Below are 24,298 nucleotides of genomic sequence, written 5' to 3' on the forward strand. Positions count from 1 at the left end.
ATAACTAATCCCATCCACCTGCATCCATGGTCTAGTCCCAGCCCTCATCACGTGTCCATCCCAATGGCTCCCAAATATTGCTAATGCACCTACTTCTGCCACCTCCACTGGCAGCAGGTTCCCAGGAATCAGCCCCAGACCTTGTCATGAGTTTGTTGGCTCCACTGTCTCACAACTTTCACAAAGGTCTCGCTTCTGAACGATTTAGCAGATGATGTATTCACTGGGGGTGTGAGCACACTGACTGAACTATCAGCAAAATTAATGAGCTCATAGTCAAGAAAGGAAAACACCAAATAGAGGTTTGAATGTACACGGTTGTTTAACTGACAGTGGATAACAGATTGATGCAGACATTGCGTTCTGTTGCTCTCTTATACCGGTCAATTCTGGCATTTTTCTCTGATGCAACTTTCCTGTACCAAACAGCGCTGGTGACAGTTAGTTCTTCCTTGAATTGCAAAATCCTCAGAGTGGAACTGATCTATATTAACTAAACTCTGGTGCCTGGAGGGGTCTGATATCTAAAAAAACCCCAGAGTTCAAAGGACACCTGTCCTTTAGAGATGCCGAAGAAAGAAACCCGTCCAATATCCTAGTTTCTGCTCTGCTCACTTTTTACGAGTGCAGTCATTTTGCCCAGGGTGGGATAAGGATCACAAATGAGAGAGGACAGTGATAGCTGAAAAGGGGGTTGAAGCAAGGATCAGATGTTGGCATTTGGTGTGTTAGGGGCCTGAAAGTGGGAGTCAGTTAATCGTCAGATCTGTTGGGTTCGGTGTTGGGCTTGAACATGATAGAATGAAGAACATCGTAGTATAGGCACTTCAGCCCATCATGCTATGCCAGTCTATGTAACTTACTCCACTACAATCTAATTGCTCCCTAACAAACACCAATAGCTCTCTTTTTCCTACATCCATGAATCAATTTAAGAATATTTTAAATGTTTCTACTGTGCCCGTCTCCAGCCCCACCCCTAGCAATACATTCCAGGTACCCATCGCTCTGAGTAAACAAAATGCATCTATCTCCCTTAAACATTCCTCCACTCACTTTGAACAGTTATCCACTGATATTATTGCCCCAGGAAAAAGGTACTGGCTGTCCACTTCATCTAAGCCCATCATGATCCTATTTCAAGTCACCACGATGGATCTCCAGTGGGTGAATTGTTGGATGAGAGTTGGACCAAGGTGGCTGGAGTGTTCAAAGGTTCACTGGTCAGTAAATAAATGACTTAAAGAGCTCTGCCTGAAATGGGCTCACGGCTGTACTTTGGGAGCACGGGTGCCTTTTTATGGCAGGGCACCACAATGCCTTGGTCGATGGTGTGTGCACGACAGCTATTGACCACGATGATCTAATCTCTCCTGGTATTGCAGGAGAGGGCAGAACAGCTGCCCAGCTGTCTCATCGCTCAAGGACCCATGTTCAATCCTCTGGCGCTGCTGCTTTCCTTCGACATCTCAAAGATGAGCAGGTTGAATGACACACTCTTCGTGTGTAGGTGACGGTTAGAATTAGGGACGGGGCTGATGGGAATGAAGGAGAATTAATGTCAAACAGTGCTTGAAGGTCAGACTGCTCTGTGAATGTTATAAAAAATTGCACAGGAAATAATACAGACACCTTTTCAATGCTGAAAATGACTGTGATTCAAAAGTGGAAGTGTCTGTCAAATTTCCAAAGCAGAGTTAATGAAATCACTGGCGATTCACGTTCCACACTCTAGCAAAAAAAAAAGCAGAATGCTGGAAGGGCTCAGTGGGTCAGGCATCACCTGTGGGTGGAAAAAAGGCACATCAACATTTTGGGTCAAGACCCTGCATCAAGATTGGGAGGGAACAGAAAGAATTGCCTCTTCCATGGAGAAGTGAGAGAGAGGCTGGGAATTGATAGGGGGATTCAGACGAGGATGGGCAGATGGAACCTGGTGGGAGATGGAAGATTGGACAGAGGACAAGAGGGTGTTCAGAGCAGAGATGTGAGAATAGGAGGAGGGTCGTCTGCTGAGTTTCGATGACTGACATGTACTGAAGGAGGGCCTCTTTTAATTATCCAGCTGGAAAGTAGGTGACCGCTTTGTGGAGCATCTGCACTGAGTCCATAATGTCCATCTCGGAGTTTCAGTTGCATGCCATTTTTTTACTCTCCTTCCCATTCCCACACTGACCTGTCTGTCCTCAGCCACATTCAACTTGGAGGAAGAACATCTTATTCCTCTTTGGCAGCTTACAACTCAATGGCATAGACATGGAATTTTCCAAAATGCCGAGACCCTCTGCTGCCCCATGTACAATCTCCTGCCCACCTTGTTTTTTTTCCTTTTGTTCATTTCTCCCTCCCTCTTCCCCTCTGGAAGCATCTGTCCCCTCTCCACTTGTTTCTATGTATCATCTACCAGCCTCTGCCCAACCCCTCTCCCACCCAATTCCATCGAACCACCACTATCTGATTCCACCAGCTACATACCAGCTCCTCCCCCACCCAGGGCCTGCACTTTCCTGTTCTCTCAACCCTGATGAAGAATGGTGACCCAAAATGGCAATGTCCATGCTTTAAAAGGTTTTAAGGTTCCTTTTATTGTCACATAATAAGAAATTAAAAATGGAATATACATGATATACTTCAACTTTTGTCTGCTGTAAGGTAAACAAAGAATCTCCATGAGCATTGCTTAGTATTCCTAACAAAAGGGGAAAGAGAAGCAAAACACAGTCCTTTAAGAGACAAAGTGTTTCTTAAGTACTCCCCGACTTGCAACCTATGTAACTTACATATGACGCACATATGACGGGAAATCTGTTAAAAAAATATAAAATTTATGTGGTTTTTGTTGTACTTGACAAACTATAACAGGGATACAGGGCATGTGAGAGCCAAAATATGCGTACTTACCTTGCAAGTCAGCATCCCAAGGTCCATATGCTGGGCGCAACTATCTTGATTCCTGTGCGCAAACGGGTGTCTTCAGTTGGCGCATGTGCAGTTCATGAATTGGAGTTCAGCGGACACATGTGCGAGAGTTAAGGGCACGAATTCGATATCTTCAAGGCGCTTAACTCCCGTGCATGCGCCAACTGAACTCCAATGCGTGAACCCTCTGCGCATGCCCACAGGAATCAAGATAGCCTCACCCAACCTATGGACTCCGGATAACAAGGTAAGTACATGGTAGCCGATGAAAATTTTGATTAAAAATTTCCTTTAAGACTTATTCACTCAACGTGCACAGGCAAAATTCTGACTTCGTCTATTTTGATATATGACCGATCCTTCAGTCCCAATTACGGTCATAAGTCAAGGGAGTACCATGCTTTAAAAGGTTTTAAAGGTCCTTTTATTGTCACATAATAAGAAATTAAAAATGGAATATACATGATATACTTCAACTTTTGTCTGCTGTAAGGTAAACAAAGAATCGCCATGAGCATTGCTCAGTGTACCCACCAATAGGGGAAAGAGAAGCAAGAGAGTCCCTTAAGAGACACAGTGTTCGTGGATTCGCACACAGCGTTCCCACACACTTGATTTCAAACCATGAGTAACCCAAGCTTCAGATCCAAACTTCCAATATGATCAGGAAGTCTTCAGCACTCTAAGCTGTTCTCGGGGTCTTCTTGACCTCATCACCCTCTCGAATCTTGGTTCTGACACCTGGTTCCCATAAGGTAGTCTCCAGCTGCCCACGGCCTTTGCGAGACCTTCAGCAGCGAGTCGCCAACAGCCTGCAGCCCATCTGGGCCCTTCAGCGACTGAACGCCTTGCTGGTCCACTGCTATTGGTTACCATGCTGTAGGGTAGTCGCTTGTGCTTCTACTTCTCAACTGAGGAGGAGGGGTCACGGGTTGTTCTCCCAGTTTCTGCAACTCTGCTGCTCTCCCGGAGCCTGTAACTCCTCATGGTACGGTGCCTAGCATGAGCAACATCATCTTGGGCACAGACCTCCTCGGTCGCATGATCTTAAAAAGTCATACCAAGCCCTTGTCTCCACAGTTGCTGCTTAGCCCATTGAGGTCTTCCACCTATGTCCTAGATTCCTGCATCGGCTGCATCTGCACTCCAGGAAACAGTGGCTTTCATTGCTGTATTGAAATAAAATTGCAACCCAATTCAAAACAAACTTGCTTCATTAACGAGAAAGATATCTGTCAAAGTTATGCTCTCAAGCTCTTTGGTGCAATTTCATAATCTCAGCATCACTTTTGGCTTTTTTTTAAAAACCTCTTTAACAAGTGAAGGAAGCCACTCAATTCAAGGAGAAAGATGGCATGAACGAGAAGTGTCGGAGACCTTCGCAAGGCGTGAATGAACTGATGGAATATGCTTTACCTTTTTTAACAAAGCAACGCAAAAAATCAGAAGACAGCAATTGAGGGTGAAACATTTTGAGCCAAACTCAAAGATCGGTCATTATTCAATCACCAGAAAGAGATACGCATAATATTCACACACCAAAATATCTCTAATAAAACTGAACAGCATTTCCTCTTTATGACATCTCATTAAAGTGACAAAAATGATGCCCATTTAATTCCCCCAAAAAGTTTCTGAGCAATTTTCTCTAATGTACCAAATGCTCCCTGGCCACACAGAGATGCTTTCTTCATTCAGAACAATACTCTGACCTTCACCCAGATTTGGGAAAATTTTAACGTTTTGGCGTAAGGTCAGGAGAAATAACGAAGGGGAAACTATGAGCAAACGAAGTCACTCCAAGCCTTTGTCCCTGGACCATCATCACGTTAAGTCTTGGCTGATTTTCCATAACTTGGAGTCACTTTTACCCCACAGTTGCAGGCCCTTCTGCCCAAACTTCCACTTTCCCTGGTGTTCAACATCCCCTGAATTCTTCCAATCACAGTACAGTATGTTTCCCCATATCCAAAAAGCCTGGGACAGGACGGTTTTCAGTTATTGGGTTTTTTCATTTAACAGAACAACGGCTTTAAACAGCCAGTGGCAAACAGCAGAATACATGGTTCCGAGGAACTAGGGCATGAGCCGGGGATTGAGTGGAACGAGTTGTGAGCAGCACAGTAGCAAGTTGCGCTCCACCCCCTGGAAGAATCATCTTCCACTTCAACAAATAGATGAAAGATAGATCAAAACATACTGCAGATGTCTAAAATCTGAAATAAAAACAGAACGTGCTGGAAATGTTCAGCGGGTGTGCCCACATCTGTGGGAAGTGGACAGAGCTAATGTTCCAGGTCACAGATACTTCTTTAGAGGGAGTTAAAACCGAGCTTGTTAAAGCTACTGTTCAGACAGACATGGTTCGATGGAAAGTGAAGATTAAAGTAGCCATGGGGAAGAGCAGATTATAGAAGAGTTTGTGCAGCCAACTGCCTCACTGCTCCAAAGGCTCCGAATCTGTCACCACTTCATGTTCGGTCTGTGTGGAGTTGGCACGTGACCACACAGGCTTCTTCCTCGGGTGCTCCATTTCCCTTCCACATCCCAAAGGCATGTAAGTTGGTAAGTTAATTGGAAATTGCCTCTGGTCATAGGCGATGGGTTGAATCTTCAGGAGGGGGGAGTTGATGGGAAAGTAAGGAGAGCATTAAAAATGTGAATGATGTAGGATCAGCTGAATTGGTGGTTGGTAGGCATTGTTGACTGTTGGGTCAGAATCTGAAGAGTGAAGGAGAGGGTTTAGAAGGTGTCACTGGAGATAATGGATGCATTACTTGTCACCTTACAAAATTCCATATATTCTTGGACAACTGTCACAGGCGAGCAGACAAAATGTAACCTCGGTATTTAAACGTAGCCACAAAAGAATTTTGACATCAGTAGCTGGGAGAATGCGAGAATATTTCATGAAGATAAACTAATGGTTCTCAACCTTTTTCATTCCACTCACATTCCACTTGAAGTAATCCCTATGCCATGGGTGCTCTGTGAGGGATTGCTTCAGGTGGGATATGAATGGGAAGGAAAGGTTGAGAATCACTGCTCGAGACCCAATTATGAATAATTTTGGCTTGAGAAAAACTGTCATTGCCCATTTTCTTTGGAATTATGAAACAATGCACATAACGAGTCAATTAGGTATGATTAAAACAGTGGTTTTCAAACTTTTTATTTCACTTTAAGCAATCCCTTACTAATCACAGAACACCCATGGCATAAGTATTACTTAAAGTGATATGTTAGTGGAAAGAAAAGGGTTGAGAACCACTGAGATAAAGGAAACTCAGAAAATAACAGAAGGATTGGGCAAAGTAAATGTGCATTTGTTAAAAGAGAGATCGTGCTGCAATTTTTCTTAAGATGTTCATATCAAATGGACTTGGGTGCAGCAGTGGATATGTTTGAATTTTCATTGGTAAATGAAAAGTGGTTGCAATAAAAGATGAGAGTGCATGGTATTGGGGGCTATGAGCCAGTGAGAGCCGAGGATTATTTCTTCTAAAGCCCATGATAAAAATTCCACAAGCCCATAAGAGGAAGATATTACTCTTAGCAAAAACCACACGCGTGTTTCTGTAATACAAAATGCCAAGGTAAAACATCCCTTCTCATCTTACTTGGAATCAAAATGATTAGTTAGCATTTACCCGGTAACTGGAGTTTTTACGAATTATTCTCATCAGTTTCCAGTGAAAAGGGGATAATGGATATGACATGGCATTTATTGTCAGTCTATATGACTCAGTCCTATAATTATTAAAATGGGATTCTTTCTGCATCCATACATAATGCTCCAGGCACATCTTGAAATGACAGGCCTAGCAGCACATTTTGTAATGGGCTGATTTTCTCCAGTCTTTAGATAATTATTCTGATGTTTGCCTCGTGAAATGTGGATTTAGAAATAAAAAAAAGCAGTTTTATTTTACAACTATCTGTGTTCATGGGAGTCTGAATGGCTATAGTAATTGTAGCAGCAAATAATACAAGATTGTCAAGGAAATGTTCATGCTTTCAAATTGTCAGAACCTTGACAATCTGTACTAAGTGTGAATACTCTTGCAGGGTTGTTTCTAAAGAGATGAGCTTCAAAGGCATAGAATATCAAGCTGGAGTCTCATCACAAGTAGCACTTAAAAAGAACGAACAAACTTGGACTTGTAAAGACCTGAGTGAGCCGCACAGAGAGTGGCAACATTTACAGGCCTTTGGTTAGAATAAGATGAAGCTGGGAGGAAGAATCTCTCCAAATTCAAGGTACATTGAGAATTATTTTACTCTTTTAGCACAAAGATAATAGCAGGTGATTAAATATAGAGGTACAGAATCTTTTATCTGAAACCCCTGGGGCTGAGTTTGGAATTTTTCGGATAATACAGTAATAGTAACGGTTGTACATTAAGTAATTGCACTGATTTCAGATTTGCACAAAACAAAGACACCCTCCAACTAGAAGAGGCTTTGGATGAGGGTGGGGTAGGGGGTTAGTGCAGCAGCGCCAGATGAGGGGGGTTGCAGTGGCGGCAGTGGACGAGGTGGGGGGTGGTGGTTTACAGCACTAGACCACTGGATATGGGGTTGTGGCAGCATTGGATGGGGAGTTTGTGACAGCACTGGACTGGGGGTTGCAGAGGCACAGGACGAGGGGGTTTGCAGCAGTAGACGGGGGTGGGGTTATGGGAACACTGGACAGGGAGGTTGTGGCAGTACTGGATGGGGAGGTTGTGGCACCACTGGACGGTGGAGGTTGTTGCAGCACTGGACAGTGGGGCTTGTGGTGGCACCGGACAGGGAGGTTGTGGCAGCACTCAATGGGGGGGGAGGTTGCAGCGGCACTGGACAGGGGTTTGCAGTGGCACTGGATGGGGGTGGGTGGGTTGTAGGAGCACTGGATAGAAGGGTTGTGTTGGCACTAGATGCTTCTCACTGTTACCCATAGTGTTCACTGCAGTTCTTTTTGATATTTCCACAGTCTTTAAAATCTGTGAACAACAGAGGCACATCTGACTGGTAAGAGCGCTTAGACATGGCATTTCATGGGGGGGGCGGGGCCAGCCATCTATGACGAATCGGACATCGCTATGCACTAGACTTTGCTTTTTCCGCTGGCACCTATAAAGTAAGGATTCCTTAGGGTTCCATTAATTACCAACATGGACCGACTCGGGATATTCAAGCGTGAGTTGAGTGTGGGTCGCATCAGGTCATGTTTGGTGCCAAAGGTGAGCTCCTAAAATGTTGCCCCCTTACCCTTAACTCATGGCCTCTTATTCCAACCTCCCCTGACCTCAGGGGAAAGAGTCTGTTTATGTCTAGTCTATCAATTCCTTTCATAATTTTAAATACCTCTATCACGTCCCCTCTCAGTCATCTATGTTCCAATGAATAAAGTCTCAGTCTCCTTAATCTCTCCCTGTAATCCAGATGCTGTAAGCCAGGCAACATCCTTGTAAACCTTCTCTGCACCCTCTCCACCTTATCTATATCCTTTCTATAATTTGGAGACCAGAACTGAGCACAGTACTCCAAACTTGGCCTCACCAATGCCTTAAACAGCTGCAGCATCACCTCCAAGCTCCTATACTCTAGACTATGATTTATGAAGGCCAGCGTACCATATGCCTTCTTAACAACCCTGTCTACATGGGAATCCACCTTCAGTGAACTCTGTACCATAACCCCCAGGTCCCTCTACTCCTCTGCATTCCTCAATGCCCTCCCCTTAACTGTATATGATCTATTCTGGTTATTGTTACAGAAATGTAACACCTCACACTTGCCTACATTAAATTCCATCTGCCATCTTTCAGTCCACTCTTCCAAACAAACCAAATCCTTCTGTAATCTAAGAAAATCTACCTCACTATTCACCACTCCCCCTATTTTCGTATTTCGGATAAAAGATTTTGTACCTGTATTTTAATCGTTACAATTTCAATATGTAATTCAATAATTTAGGTAGGTACAAATGAATCCACGGAATGGCTTTAAAACTGGGAATCATCTCAACTAACAAGAAGATCAAAGACTTTTGTTCATTTAAATATTCCAAAATATTATTTAAATGTTTTAGCAATATTCCAAAATAATGCTATAAAGCTTCAGAAGATGTCAGTGTTGAGAGGGCTGGGTATGCACACACCAAATGATAAATACAGAATGATTCTATACATTTCATGTAGTAAATGGCCAATTAGCCACAAGGGAAACTCTCTTGAGCTCTGTCTCAAATGGGCAGTGGGGAAGGTTTAAATGCAGTTGGTGTAGGCTTGGGAGGAGTTGTTCAGATGGAGTAGAAATAGTTACTTAATCCAGTTGCCAGGTAAATGCATACCAAAGAAATTCATAGCTAAATTGCATCTATTTTAATGCAATGAGTATAACTAGTAAAGCTAATGACCACCTAGCCTTAATTAATATTTTTGCCATCACTCAGGCATGGCTGAAGGATGGGCTAGACTGACAATGCAATATCATAGGTCATAGAATTTCCAGGTGCGATGGAGGAAAAAAGGCATTGGACTAGGAGTCAACAATACCATTGCTTCAGTATTGAGAGGGGATGCTCTACAAAACAGTCAAACTGGCCAAATGTATAGATTTTTTTTTTAACTCAGTGGGAACAAAAGAATGATCAACATTTTGAGTAGGAACCCTTGATCATGACTGATGAGACCTGATAAAGGGTTCTGACCCAAAAAAGTCAACCAATCTTTTTTCTCACTTACAGATAGCGCTGCAAAAGCTAGTGGACACAGCTCAGGGAATCACAGGCCAAGCTCTCCCCACCATCTACAGGGAACGCTGCCGTCGAAGAGCAGCAGCAATCATCAAGGATCCACACCACCCAGGGGGTGTGGCAAGATGGCGTAAGGAACAGACGTGCCTTCCAGACCTCTCCCAACTCTAACTTATTGTTTTGTCTTTAAGTGCCCGTTAAAACATTTTAAAAAAGTTTATAAATAGTATGAGGTGTTGAATTAATACCTAATGGTACATTTGTTAAAAAAAAGTAAAAGGAAACATCAACAGATTGTTAAAAAATTATATTTTCCGAAATTATCTGAGCCTGCTTGTTTACAAAAAGCCACGGCTCAGCGTGAAATGAATCCAGGAAAACAAGCGAAGAATTCGGCCTTGGAGCTCCGTTCTGATTCCGTAAGTCTTTCTGAAGGTCGTTTTCAGCTGCCTTTAGAACAAAGGGCTGGCCAGATGCCAGTATTTCAAACAACGTCTACTGAGACTTTGACTACTGAATTAGCTGGGGCGCCACCAGTTGGAGAGTTAAAGAGTTGTTATTTGACTGCTACACCACCAGTTATAACAGCTCTTCCAGATACTGACGTAACGAAGCTTTTAAAGGAGGTTTGGATCAAAGATAACCCTGACTATCAGCCTCCTGATACTTCTGGGGGGTCCGTGGCAGGGGCTCTTACACGGAGTCAAACTGCAAGAAAAACTACTAAATTAAAAGAAGGGATAGAAGGTCCTCTGATTCCACAAGAACAGCAGGATCCCACCATGTCTGGATCTACTGATGTTGATATACTTTTCAAGAGTCTTGAACATAAGATATTTTCTTCAATGATGCATTTAGGTGATTCTATGAATAATCTTACTTCTAAGATTAATGCATTGGTGGATGTCAATACTCAACAGATGGCTGATTATGGAGCTTTTAAAGTCGAAACTATTGAAAGACTTGAGATGTGTGATCAAGGATTATCTGATGTACAAGATCAACTGCAAGATGTGAATAAAACAATTGAAACGTTACAGATTCAGAATAGAAATTTAGCAAAAAAGGTTGATTATTTGGAGAACCAATCCAGACGGAATAATGTGAAAATTGTCGGCTTGCCAGAAGGCATAGAAGGGCCAGATCCAAGAAAATTTTTCACTGAATGGATTCCACAAGTGTTGGGACAAGATAAGTTTCCTGAAGGTTTAATATTGGAACGGGCTCATAGAGCTTTGAGAAGGAGATCTTTTTCAGGACAGAATCCAAGACCTGTTCTGGTTCACTGTTTAAATTACTGTGATAGAGAGACTATTTTACGTATGGCTATCAGAAATGCACAGCAAAACAAATCTCCTTTGATGGTTCAGAGTAATCGTGTTTTCTTCTATCCGGATTTGAGTCAGGAAATTATGTTTCAACGACGTGAATTTAATTCTGTGAAAGAATTATTGTGGAAAAAAGGATATAAGGCAACATTTAGATACCCTGCGGTACTGAAGATTTTTCAGGATGGATATCAACCAAAGTTCTTTGATAATCCTAAAGAAGCTATGGATTTTGCTCAGTCTTTACCAATTATTCAATTCCAGGAACGACATAGTCCTCCACGGTCTCCAAAGAGGGCAGAGCTGCAAGAAGGGAATTTGATTTCTGGAAGAAATGGAAGAAACGGTGGTCACAATGGCAAAGTTGATTAAAAAAAAATACAAAAATATATTTTTTTAAATTATTTTTGTTGAGAAGATTTTAAATAATGATGGGAGTTGGGAGAGGGAACTGGGTGGGCACCAATTTCCAGAAGTCATCAGCTGCGTGTGAGTTATCTCACACCCAATATTTTGGGGGAGTTACCGCATTAGGCGGTTTAAACAGGAGGAGGTAATTGTGACCTCCGACCTGATTTTTTTCTTTTTAATTTTTGGGTTAGGGAGTGAAGCTTTTTTTAAATCTTTTTTAAATAATTATTTTTTTTAACTTTTTTATTTTTTTTTAGTTTTTGGTTGTAATTTCAAAGGGGAATTAAGGGTATTTTTTTCTTTTTTTCTTTTTTTGGGGGGTTTCTTTTTTTTCTTCTTTTTTTTCTCTCTTTTTTTCCTTTTTTTGTTTGTTTCTTGTTGTGTTTTATTGAGTGTAAGAAATGTCTAAATTGAAGTTTGCTTCTCTTAATGTTCAGGGTTTAAATAATCCTATTAAGCATAAGAAAGTACTTGCTTATTTAAAAAAAATTAAAAGTTGATGTTGCTTTTTTACAGGAAACTCATAATGGCGGTTATTTTAGAAAAATTTCCTCATGAGTTTTTGTTTCGATGGAATAAAAATTTATTACAAACTTATGATGTGCCAATATTGAAACTTTTATGAATTTATGGACAAGTAAACTCAAAAAATTTGGACTTAAAAATATATATTCTGGAAGATTGCCATTATATAATAATCAACTTGTTCCTTTTATGGTCTCCAATGCCACTTTGAAACAATGGGAAAAGAAGAGAATTAAAAATTTATCTGATTGTTTTTCTGAGGGTTGTTTTTGTTCCTTTGACGAATTATAATGGAAATATGGTATTAGTGCAAATTCTATATTTGTATATTATCAATTGAGATCTTTTGTAAAACAGTTATGTGGTCGACATATGATTTTATTGCCTGAATCTAGTTTTGAAGAATATGTACTTTCAATACCAAAAAAGGGATATATATCTGATTTGTATTGTATTTTACAAGAAATTGATAGTAAAAAAGACTGGGATAAAGACAAGTTGAAATGGGAAAAAGATTTAGGACATAAAATAGCTGAAGAAGCTTGGATGGAAATTTGTCAGAATAGTATTTGGAAATTAATTAATGCTAGACTAGCAATGATTAATTATAATTTTATTCATCAGCTATATTTAATGCCGGAGAAATTAAAAAAATTTGGTTTTAGTAAGTTGGATTCTTGTTTTCGATGTGATCAGACGGCCAATACTTTTTTGCATACTGTTTGGCTTTGTGATCGATTGCAACAGTTTTGGAAAGGTATTCAATCTGTTTTTAACAGTTTATATAATATCTATCTTGTATTAGATCCCGATATATTTTTATTAGGGGACATGCAATCATTAATCGATTTAGGTTTAGAGGATTATCAGATTTCATTTATTTATTTAGCTTTAGTTGTGGCTAAGAAATGTATAGCACTTACTTGGAAAGATAGAAATATACTAACTTTAGATAAGTGGTATTTGGAAATGAAATTTTGTTTGACTATGGAAAGGATATCTTTTTCAATTCAGGATGTCTTTTTATAAGTTAAAGTGGACTCTGTTTGCTAATTATATGCATTTAAGTTTGATTTAAATATATGTTTAAGTGTGATATTTTAGTATTGACAATTTTTTGTTGTTGTTGTTAGAATTTTTTTAGGTTAAGTTTTATCTCTTTTTTTTGTAAGTGGGTATTTTTTTTCATATATAATATTGTCAATTTTATTAACTCTTCACTCTTTATTTTGGGGGGAGGGTTGGACTAATTTTAAGTTAGACTATTAATATTGTGTTACAATTAATGGGGGGGTTATTTTGTGTAGTTTTCTGATGTAATATTGTAATCATACCTTTTTAAATTTTTTTTCTATTTTTCTTTAAATGTAATTCTTTATTGTATTCATGTTATAAAAATTTTAAATAAAGTCTTTAAAAAAAATAGGATCCACACCACCCAGAACATGCTCTATTCTTGTTGCTGCCATCAGGAAAGAGGTTTAATGTACCACTGGGATCAGGAACTGCTGCTCCCCCTCGATCATCAAAATCCTAAGCAACAAATTTAAGCAACAAACTTAATCAGAGACTCATTTATGGCCTCTCACTTTGCACATTATGTATAATTGAATAATTTTCTGTATTGCACAGCTTGTTTACATTTCTTTCTTTGTTTGCACTTCTCTCTTAAAGTTCTTACTGTCCCGCAGGAAAAAGAATCTCAGGGTTGCATGTGAATTCATGCATATTCTCTGACAATAAATTGGAACTTTGAACTTTGCAGTGACCTGCTGAGTTCCTCCAGCAGATTATCAGAGCATAAAATGTTTAGGAAGGTGCTTAAAGAATAAATTAGGAAGGATAAAAGGAGTAACAAGAAGTCCATTAGCATGTTTATCTCAATTTACTTTATAGCCCAAAACTTTTCTATATCCTTCCAATTTTGAGTACAATTTCTGCAATTAAGTTACTAGTGCTGTCAAATATATCAATACAACATCAACAAATAAATTAATTTTGTATTTCTCCTGGTTAACCCTAAATCCCTTAATGTCCAGATCTCAATCGGTTCTATACCCAAAATGAATAGAGCTGGACACAGTGGACATCCTTGTCTACTAGATCTTGACAAATGGAATGATGTAGAAATTTGTCCATTAGTCACCACTTTAGCTTTCAGTTGATTGTCTGATGCCTTAATCCAATTGGACCTAATCCAAGTCTTCCCAGTACCTTGCAGTTCAAGTCCATCCATCCATGAAGTTAGCCACATGAGTAGAGAAGGTGGCCAGTAAGACATATGGTATATTGGTTTACATTTAGTCAGGCTATTGAATACAGAATTAGGGATGTTATGCTCCAACTTGGTGAGACCTTAGCTGCCGAACTGTGTGCTGCTCTCACAAAATCTGAAGATATAGGAGCAGAAGTAGGCCAATCAGCTGATCACCATACTAAAGGATGGGACGGCACAGGAGAGGGTGCAGATGAGATTCTCAAGGATATTGCCTGGATTGAAGTTCAGTTCCGAGAAGGTCTGTATTCCCTGGAGCAGAGGCATGAATAATGAAGGGTTCAGATGGGGTAAATTTCATGTTGTATCAACAGTAAATAACACAAAAGGAAATAAACATAGGTAATAGGAAAGAGATTTAGGGGAAATGCAAGGAAAACTTTCTTTACCCTATAGCCAATAAAACCCCTGTTATTCGGATTTCAAGCAACCGGCAGCCTCAAGCAACTGAGGAAAAAAAAAAAATAGTTAAGAAATACAAAAGTTTAAAATTGATGTACCCCACTGTTAGTTCACCAATTATGCAACACACAATCTGAAGCAACTGTAAAATTCACTTATCCAGCATCTACCTATCCCCATAGGTGCGGGATACCAGGCGTTTTACTGTATGTGGAACACACTGCCTGAGAGAGTGGATGAAGCTGGGCCACTGACAGCATTTATGAAGTGTCTGGAGGAGAACCTAAATCGCAAAAGTGTGGAAGGCTCTGGACCAAATGCTGGAAAACCAAACTAATACAGAAAGTGTGTCTAATTGTCGTCATGAAAAAGTTAGGCTGAATGGCCTGTTTTCTACAATCTTACAAATATCTGAGTTGAAGATGTCCAATGTCTGGTTTGAATCTAGGGCACCCTTGTGGACGAGTGTGTGTCCACGCTCACATGCCAGGAGTTCCCCAACCAGAAACCTTGGATGAGTAAGAGGATTCACAAGCTGCTGAGGGTGAGACCATGGGCTGGGGATCCAGATCTCTACAAGAATTCGAGGTATGACCTGTGGAAGATCATCTCTGCTGCAAAGTGGCATTTCCAGAGGAAGCTAGAGACAGATACACGCCAGCTATGGCAGGGAGTGCAGACCATTACAGCCTACAAAGTGAGGTGAACACCATAGATGACTGTGATATTACATCAGCTGAACATCTTCTATGCCTGCTTTGAGAACCCAACGGTGCCTACAAGAATTCCTGGAAAAGCCGAGGACCCTGTGATATCTGTCTCTGAGGGTGATGTGTCAGGGCATCATTCAAGAGGGTGAACCCTCACAAAGCATTAGGCCTTAACAGCGTACCTGGCAGGATATGAAAATCTGTGCCAACTTACTATCTGGAGTGTTCATGGACATTTTCAATCTCTTATTGCTGCAGTAAGAAGTTTCCATCTGCTTCAAAAGACCATCAATCCTCCCAGTGACCAAGAGGAGCAGAGTGAAGCGACCTCAATGACTATCGCACTATCATCTACTGTGATGAAATGCTTTGAGAGGTTGGTCATGGCCAAAATTAACATGTACCTAAATAAAGGACTGGACCCCCTGCAATTTTCCTATTGTCTCAGTCGTTCCACAACAGACACAATATCACTGACTCTCCACTCAGTTCTGGATCACCTCTAAAAAAGCAACTCATACATATGGCAGCTCAGCCTTCAAGACCTTTATTCTCTCAGTTCTGGTCAACAAGCTCCAAAACCTGGGCCTCTGCACCCCCCACCCCCCTGTAACTGGATCCTTGACTTACTCATTAGAAGACAACAGTCAGTATGAATTGGAAACAATGTCTCCTCCTCACTGGCTATCAACACAGGCACACATCGTGCTTAGCCCACTGCTCTACTCACTCTACACCCATGACTGTGTGGCCAGGCACAATTCCAATGCTATCTACAAATGTGCTGATGACACCACAGTTGTCGGCAGAATCACAAACGGCAATGAAGAAGAAGCGTACAGAAGGAAGATAGGTCAGCTTGTTGAACGATGAAACAACAAAAACAACCTTGCGCTTAATGTCAGCAAAACCAAGCTATTAAAAAAAGAACCATATTTACATTCACAGCAACTTTCATCATGGAAGCATTGGGATTGTACTGAGAAGAACAAGATTCTGAGGGCAAGATAAAGTGCATCTAGCTGGTTCTAGGGACATGGAGTGCAAGCATAGGGGACATTGGCCCAATTCTACATGGTGGGATCCTCTTCCACTCAAACTAGATCTACAAATTCTGGGTGGGCAGAAGGGCGGACAGTGGAGGATTTACCCCCCCCCCCAAAATAAAACCTGCACAACCAATGGTAACGTGGGCGACATACAAATCCTGTTAGGGTCATGCATATCAAGCAGGTTTAGTGTCATTTTGAGGTGGAATTAGACTTCATTGTGGGATCTGAGCTCTAGGTTTAGCTGATAGGAGACATCTGTTAACTGCATCTGTAGACTCTCCCACAGTTGATCAAGTTAACCTCATGTTAAAAGTTTGCAAGTGAAAAATATGAGACTCATTCCAACTACAGTGATCCACAATCCAATTGTTCAAAGTTTCATGACTTGCTCATCTGTTTTCTGTGCGCCTTATAAACTCAATAGTAGCCTCTTTCCTGTCCTTCTTTTGAATTTTGCAAGACCCTGTTTCTTTTAATTCCTTTAACGTGGATCATTGACGTGATACCTAAAAATGGTTGGCGTAGCAGTTAATGCAACACCTTTACAGCAGCAGTGATCTGGACCGGGGTTCAAATCCCTCGCTGCCTGTAAGGAGTTTGTACGTTCTCCCTGTGTCTAGTGGGTTTTCCCCGGGGCTCCGGTTTCCTCCCACTGTTCGAAACGTACCGGTGCTGTAGGCCAATTGGGTGTAAATTGGGCAGCACGGATTCATGGGTCGAAATGTCCTGTTACCATGCTGTATGTCTCAATTTAAAAAAAATCAAAGGTCCATTGGTGTATTAAAGGAGGTAACAGTCAATAAATAGGAAAAATCCATGGAATTCATTGCCATGGATAACTGTGGAGGCCAAGTCACTGGGTATATTTAAGACAGAGGTATATTGGTTCTTGATTAGAAAGTGCATCAAGGATTAAGGGGAAAAGGCAGGAGAATAGTGTTGACAGAATAATGGGGCAGACTAGATGGGCTGAATGACCTTATTCCGCACCTATGCCCAATAGTCTTAAATGGCCCAACAGCACCAATATTTCAAGAGTTAGAGGTTATCAGAACATTACCAAAGAAATCTTCAGCTTTAAATTCCAGTTAGTGCCAAAATAGCCAATCTAATCTCCAACACTAACGAGCTTTGTACGACTGCCCAGGTTACCACTGGCTCTGTGGGGATAGTGGTTGCCAGGGTCCTGGCCTGCCAGGGCCCTGAAAGCTCCCAACAATCACAACTGAATCATCTGCAAGATGTGCCCCATCTGAATCCCTGCACCAAGAATAGTGAGTGATCTGTGTCCCATACCTCATGATTTCTGACCTTTCCAGGTGGTCGGCACCCTCTGGAGATAGAAGAAAACTAAACGGAAAGAAATACAAATCTGTTGACAGCAGGGTGATTTTGTATGCCAATAGGAGCCAACAGGGAAATAAATAAAATGGAGAATTTCTTCATGCTGATGTTATTCAGACCAATGTTTCTGACGTTGACAAATTCTGTTCACCTTTGCAAGCTTGAAAATAATCAATTTCTCAGCCCCAAGTTGCCATTAATTCATCTTTCTGCTCTACATGATCAGTCTTTATGTTCGTTCTACTCTCACACTGTCTGAAGCCTTAGTCTCTCAATTGCAAACGCTTTCTTCTCCAGTTGTGCTCAATGCTTCTTAATTTCACAAAGACCCTGACGGACTAACCGTTTGTTCAATTTTAACCCATAGTATTTACAATTCCCATTGTGGCATAAAATGAGGAGCCCTTTGTTGGCCAGGCTTCACCTCTTGGCTACATAAAATCTATTCCACAAAGGAGAATTAATGCCCTGTCCTAAATTTTCCAGTTCTGATGAAAGGAGGGTTATCAATCGGGCACGTGAATTCTGCACCACCGTCCAAAAGTTGGTCATCTTCAGTATTTTCTGTTTTTATTTTGGACTTCCATTAGGTGGTTGAGAGAGGTTTATGGTGAAGAGGGAGCAGAGGGTAGTGGGTGCGTGGCACAGGCTGCTGAGGAGGTGGTTGAGCCAGGCACCACTGCAAGGTTTCAGAAAAAGCATTGGAAGGTATGTGGATAGGATGGACTTTGAGAGAATTGGCTGAACCCAAGCAGACGGGACCAGTGCGGGTGGGAGATTCCAGTTGGTGTGGGCAAATTTGGCTGAAGGGCCTGCTGTTATGGTTTAGGACTCACCTGCAGTTTCTTTCTTGGCAAGCTCAGGGGTTTGTTCACATTGCTCGCAAACACATTCCGTTAGAGAAAGTGGTAGAACACAGGTTTCTGTTGACACCGTTGTTAAGTGAGAAAACTCACAAATGCTCGAGAAACTGCAGGTCAAACAGTGCCTTTATGTTGCAAAGGTACTAACCTTTCAGGCTTGAGCCCTTCATCAAGGTATGGGGGAACATGAGAGATGTCCAAACATAAGGACACAAGTCTACACAGGCAAGACTCCCCAACTCTTCCTACTACGTCGGGGTGGCCTCATGCACCGCGATGAGGTTGTCAATTTCAATTTTGTGGCCAATTTCCACCCTGACCTCAAACTCACCTGGTCCATCTCTGATCACACTCTTCCTTTTCTGGGTCTCCCTGTCTCCATCTCAGGAGACAGACTTTCCACTGACATTTATTACAAACCCTTGAACTCCCACAACTACCTGGACTACTTGTCCTCACACCCTGTCCCCTGCAAGGACTCCATGTCCCTCTCTCAATTTCTCCATCTCCGCCGCATCTGCCAGTCCAGAGCCTCTGAAATGTCTGCCTTCTTCCACAAATGTGGCTTCCCCTCCACCACTATTAACTTGCCCTTCACGTGCATCTCCTCCATTCCTCGCTCATCAACAATAAAACACAGAATCCCCCTCATCTTCACCTACCACCCCACCAGCCTTCACATCCAACGTATTATCCGCCGGAATTTCCAGCACTCACTACAGGACCCCACCACCAGACACATTTTTCATTCTCCTGCCATCTCAGCCTTCCGTAGGGACCATTCCCTCCATGACTCCCTTGTGCACTCTACCCTCCCCACCCATCGCCCTCCTGCCACCTTCCACTGTGGTTGTAGGGTAGGTCACGTCTCCAGAATGGAGGACCATCGCCTTCCCAAGATCGTGTTATATGGCAAGCTCTCCACTGGCCACCGTGACAGAGGTGCACCAAAGAAGAGGTACAAGGACTGCCTAAAGAAATCTCTTGGTGCCTGCCACATTGACCACCACCAGTGGGCTGATATCACCTCAAACCGTGCATCTTGGCGCCTCACAGTTTAGGGGGCAGCAACCTCCTTTGAAGAAGACCGCAGAGCCCACCTCACTGACAAAAGACAAAGGAGGAAAAACTCAACACCCAACCCCAACCAACCAATTTTCCCTTGCAACCGCTGCAACCGTGTCTGCCTGTCCTGCATCGGACTTGTCAGCCATAAACAAGCCTGCAGTTGACGTGGACATTACCCCTCCATAAATCTTCGTCCACAAAGCCAAGCCAAAAAAGAACATCTGCACCCACACTTCCTCCCTGACCATGATCCGAGGACCCAAACAGACCTTTCAGGTGAAGCAACACTTCATCTGTACCTCCAAAGAACTCATTCACTGCATCCGGTCCCTTCTCTGTGGCCTTCTCTATATCGGAGAGACTGGTCGCAGATTAGGAGATCGCTTTGCCCAGCACCTCCTCTCCATCCACAACAAAAGCGATCTCCCCATTACCAACCAATTCTGAGCCACACTCTCAACCTCACATGTCTGTCCATGGACCTTGACACTACTGACCACCCACAGACAGGAGGAACAAGACCTCATTTTTCGTCTGGGTACTCTCCAACCCCAGGCATAAGCAATTAGTTCACTGCATGTCACTAATCAACTTGCATCCCCCCCAGGTCTTACTTCCTTTCTCTCTCCACCTATCCACCCAGCCTAGACTCCTTGCTCACCATTCCTGCAGTCTTTACCCCTTACCTCCACCTATCATCTCCCACCCTCACCACCCCCCTCTTCCCTTCTCCCTTTTGTTCAGACATTTCTTGTGTTCCGCTGTGATAGTACAGATCTATCACCAATGTACATAGTGTATATAGTTACTGTATCTAGACTGTGCTTACAGCGATTGGCTGAGAGCTAAGCCACACCTATTGTCTGGGCCTTAAAGGGTTGTGTCCCTAGCCAGGTCGGATCATTCCGGACTGGTCGGCCACCTGTGAAGAGCTCCGGTCTTTTGCTAATAAAAGCCTTGGTTTGGATCAACAAGTCTTTGGTTCTTTCGACGAGCTCTACATCCCCACACCTCGATGAAGGGCTCAAGCCCGAAACATTGAGGATGTATCTTTACCTTTGCTACATAAAGGCACAGATTGACCTTCTGAGTTTGTGTTTTTTCTGTTATAGATGTTGATTTTTACCAAAAATCTGTTTGGTGGTTCACAAGAGGTGTACTCCTGTAAATTTGCTCCAGTTTTCATTTTGTACCAGTGTAATCTGGCACATTCAAATGCTGCCATTATGTGTAACCTTATTATGCACATTTTCGATACTGAAGAGACCTCCAGAGGATGACTCCAGTCATCGTGGTACAAAAGGGGCCAATCTTGTTTGGTCTGCACTGGGAAGGCCAAAGAGTCAATCTTGCAAGTTTCCCAGCATTCATTTTCAACTTGTTCAACTCACTGTCAATTGTGACGTCTCTCAACACCATTTATTCCCAGCTCCCACCCAAGACCGATTACTTCTCCATTTGACTCATGCTTATGACCAACTTTGACCTGGAATTTACTTTTCTTTCAAGCAGAACCTTTCTCAGCACCAACAATGGATCCTTCCTTCACAAATAAATGCCTCACCCTGACAATGTCACCTCTCTCTATTTTCAGATCTTTCAATTCTGCTCAACTGCCCTCAATTCCATATTTGCAAGACAACTGAATAAAGATTCACCTAGAGATCCAGTTAGGCTCGAGAAGAAAATAACACATCAAATATCTTTTGTTTATCAGACCCTTGTAGGCACGATCTCTGGGTCAAGAGACCCAGGGCGTTTGTAATGAGATGTGGAAGAAACCATGGTGCACCCGTAGGTTGAAACAAAGAGAAAACAGTCAGGGGAGATGAAAATTAAATCTGTAAGCACTGGAAAATCTGAAGCAAAAACAGAAAATGTTGGAAACACTCAGATCAGGTGGAATGTCTGAAGGAAAAGTAGCTAATATTTTAATTTCAGGATCTATCAGAATGGGTACAAGAGCAGAAGGAAAAATGGGAAAATGATGGCAAGAACAGATGGAATATCTTTGATGAGGTGAGACCAACTGAGTACAGATAGGGGGCTACGTAACAGCAAGAATCAGTTCATGCTTCTCTCTCTTTGTGCTATGGACCACTAATAATGAAGTGGCAGGACATGGCCAACAGGGAAAGAAAAACTGAGCCATACTGATGACAGGCAAAAGTGGCCAGATAGCAGAAGGTGGTGAGAGCAAACCAAGCTGCAGAATTCAATATGGCACCTCGTATTCCATCAAGGTACACTCCAACCAGATGGCATTAATGTCTACTTTGTTGGTTTCAGTTAGTTCCCCCACTTCCCACTCCCCAGCCCATCTCTCCCCCTTTCCGTTTCCCTCCTTCTCTTTTCCTCCAGCTCTGAACCACTCCCCTTCCCTGATCAATTCTCTCCTGTCAATGTCCAATCATGATCTTTTGCTGCTGGCCTGTGCTCCTCTCCCTGCCCCTTCTTCCCTCCTCCCCCAGCCTTTTCATTCAGTTGTAGCGGGCTACGCCGGCCCGCAAGTGAACCGGGTACCAGAGGCGCAGGCTCGCGCAGGGCTGAGAGCCCCGAGACACTGGGAGCGGTGCCAACCCTCCAGGTTGTCGTCACAATGGTCCGGGGGCAGCAAAGTATCATGAGGGTTGTGTTTATAAGCTCACACAGGAGTTCCTGTAAAATCAGTTAAACTGACTCACAGCGACTTCGGTGTCTTTCTTCGCTACACAGTCTGTTTTTTGCTCATGCTTTGAAAAAGTGCTCAGGCCCAAAATTTATCTTTACCTCCTATAGATGATGTGTAATCCACTGAACTTCTCCAGCATTTTTACTTGGAGAATTCTATATAAAGTCTGGAAGCCTGCAATGTGAGTGGATGCAAGGTTATGGGGTTATGTTCCTCAAGCTTGTGTTGGTCTTCATAGTAAACATGCAGGTGACCAGAGCCCAAGGGAGAGGGATGATGAATTAAAGTCACAGGTAACTGGAAGTTTAGGGTCACATTGGAGTGAGTGTACATTTTTGGCAAAGCAATCACCTGATCTGCATTTGGTTTTCCACTGCAGAGAAGGACACATCATGAACACCAAATGCAGAAGTGTAAGTGATTCAGTGCTTCACCAGATTTGAAGGTCTGTGAGAAATGGAGGAGGTGAAAGGAAAAAATATGCATCCCTTGTAGATTAAAGAGAGGAGCTCTAACTAACGGGGATGGAGAAACAGAGAATGGTACCAATTTCTTGGATGATGGAGAAGGTAACAATCAAGGTAGTTGTGAGAGAAACTCTAATTGATATTTGGACAGCCTCATGTTAGGTCTTACGTCCATAATATTTCCTAAAAGAAACAATTCTGGACTTAGGAGGCAATTGTTTCCCAATAATTGGATTTAATAATGTGCTTAAGTTTCCCAAAAAGGGTTTCAATTTGGAACATGATCAGGTGGAGTGTAAAAGAATACCCATTTCTTCCCTGCATCTAAAACATATATCAGAAAAATTAGGATTTAATTTATGTATTTTTTGCAGGGTAAGATACACTGACGCAAAAAATTATATTGCACCAGTCTATATCTTGCATAAATGCAACCAGGTCTCATCATCAATAATAATATTCAAGTCCGATCCCCATCTTTGTTTTGATGTATGCAACTTCCACTTAGGACATTGGCCAGGAAATGTATTGCAGTTACCGTGAAGTCTGATTCTCTCCTGGATATAGTCGGTTGGAATACTGAAATGCATGAAGAAAGTTACTTACAACTTAAGGAATAAATATAACTTGTTTTTGCAGGTATGGGAAGCCTACTTCCAAAATGTAGGGTTGAATACTTAATAAACAAGATTCTATTTATTTTTCTTCCTTTTATTGAAATTTAGATAAAAATAGCTGGGCCTCTTTGTTGAACTGGATTTCAGATCTAGATCGCTCCTTCTCTTTTTCTCCTTCTTGTCTTTCTTTCTTTTGTTTCCTTCTCTTTCTTTTTCACCCTTTTTATTCTTCATTAGGATTTTGTTTGAGGTGGGAGGGGTGGGATAGGGGTCATATTTGGAATATATCTCAGAATTAAGTCTTTCAAATTGTGAAAAGGTTCAGAAACCAGATTTGTTGTCATAGTGTGAACATTCATACTATAACCATCTTACAACACTACTATATAAAATACAATAAATAGTGCATGTAAAGTAAGGCAGTATCTTTGGTTCATTGATTATTCAGGAATCTGATGGGAGTAGGGAAGAAGCTGTCCTTGTGTCACTGAGGGCTCATCCTTAGGCTCCTGTACCTCCTACCCGATGGTAGCAGAGTGAAGAGGGCACGGGCTGGGTGGTGATGGTCTTTGAGGATAGAGGCTGCCTTTTTAAGACACTGCCTCATGTAGATGCCTATAATGTTTATTCTTGTCCTGAGAGTTGGCGCCTCCGTACCAGGCAGTGATGCAACCAGCCAGAATGCTCTCCATGGTCCACCTATAGAAGCCTCTGAGAGTCTTTGCTGACATACCGAATCTCCTCAAACATCTCACAAAGTATAGCAGCTGGCATCCTATCATTTAAATCAGAGTGAGTTTCCTCATGGAAAAGACCAACTCGCGATATGCATAGAGGACAATAAGTAATAAATCCAAGGAAGAATTCAAAAGAGCCTTCTCTCCGCAGAGAATGCCAAGACCTT

General features: G+C 42.1%; 1 long non-coding RNA gene across 1 annotated transcript in view; it reads right to left on the reverse strand.

Moving 5' to 3' along the window:
- Positions 1-2,453: 2,453 nt before the first annotated feature.
- The window catches only part of LOC138741570 (uncharacterized), a 32,515-nt gene continuing 10,670 nt past the window's right edge, over positions 2,454-24,298 (reverse strand). The window contains exons 2-4 of the long non-coding RNA XR_011343579.1: positions 14,590-14,647; positions 11,237-11,314; positions 2,454-5,640 (exon numbers count right to left, since the gene is read on the reverse strand). This is a non-coding gene — a long non-coding RNA (uncharacterized lncRNA). The remainder of the gene's footprint in view (positions 5,641-11,236; positions 11,315-14,589; positions 14,648-24,298) is intronic.

The sequence above is a fragment of the Narcine bancroftii genome, chromosome 8 (genome assembly GCF_036971445.1).
Source record: "Narcine bancroftii isolate sNarBan1 chromosome 8, sNarBan1.hap1, whole genome shotgun sequence".
Classification (NCBI taxonomy): domain Eukaryota; kingdom Metazoa; phylum Chordata; class Chondrichthyes; order Torpediniformes; family Narcinidae; genus Narcine; species Narcine bancroftii.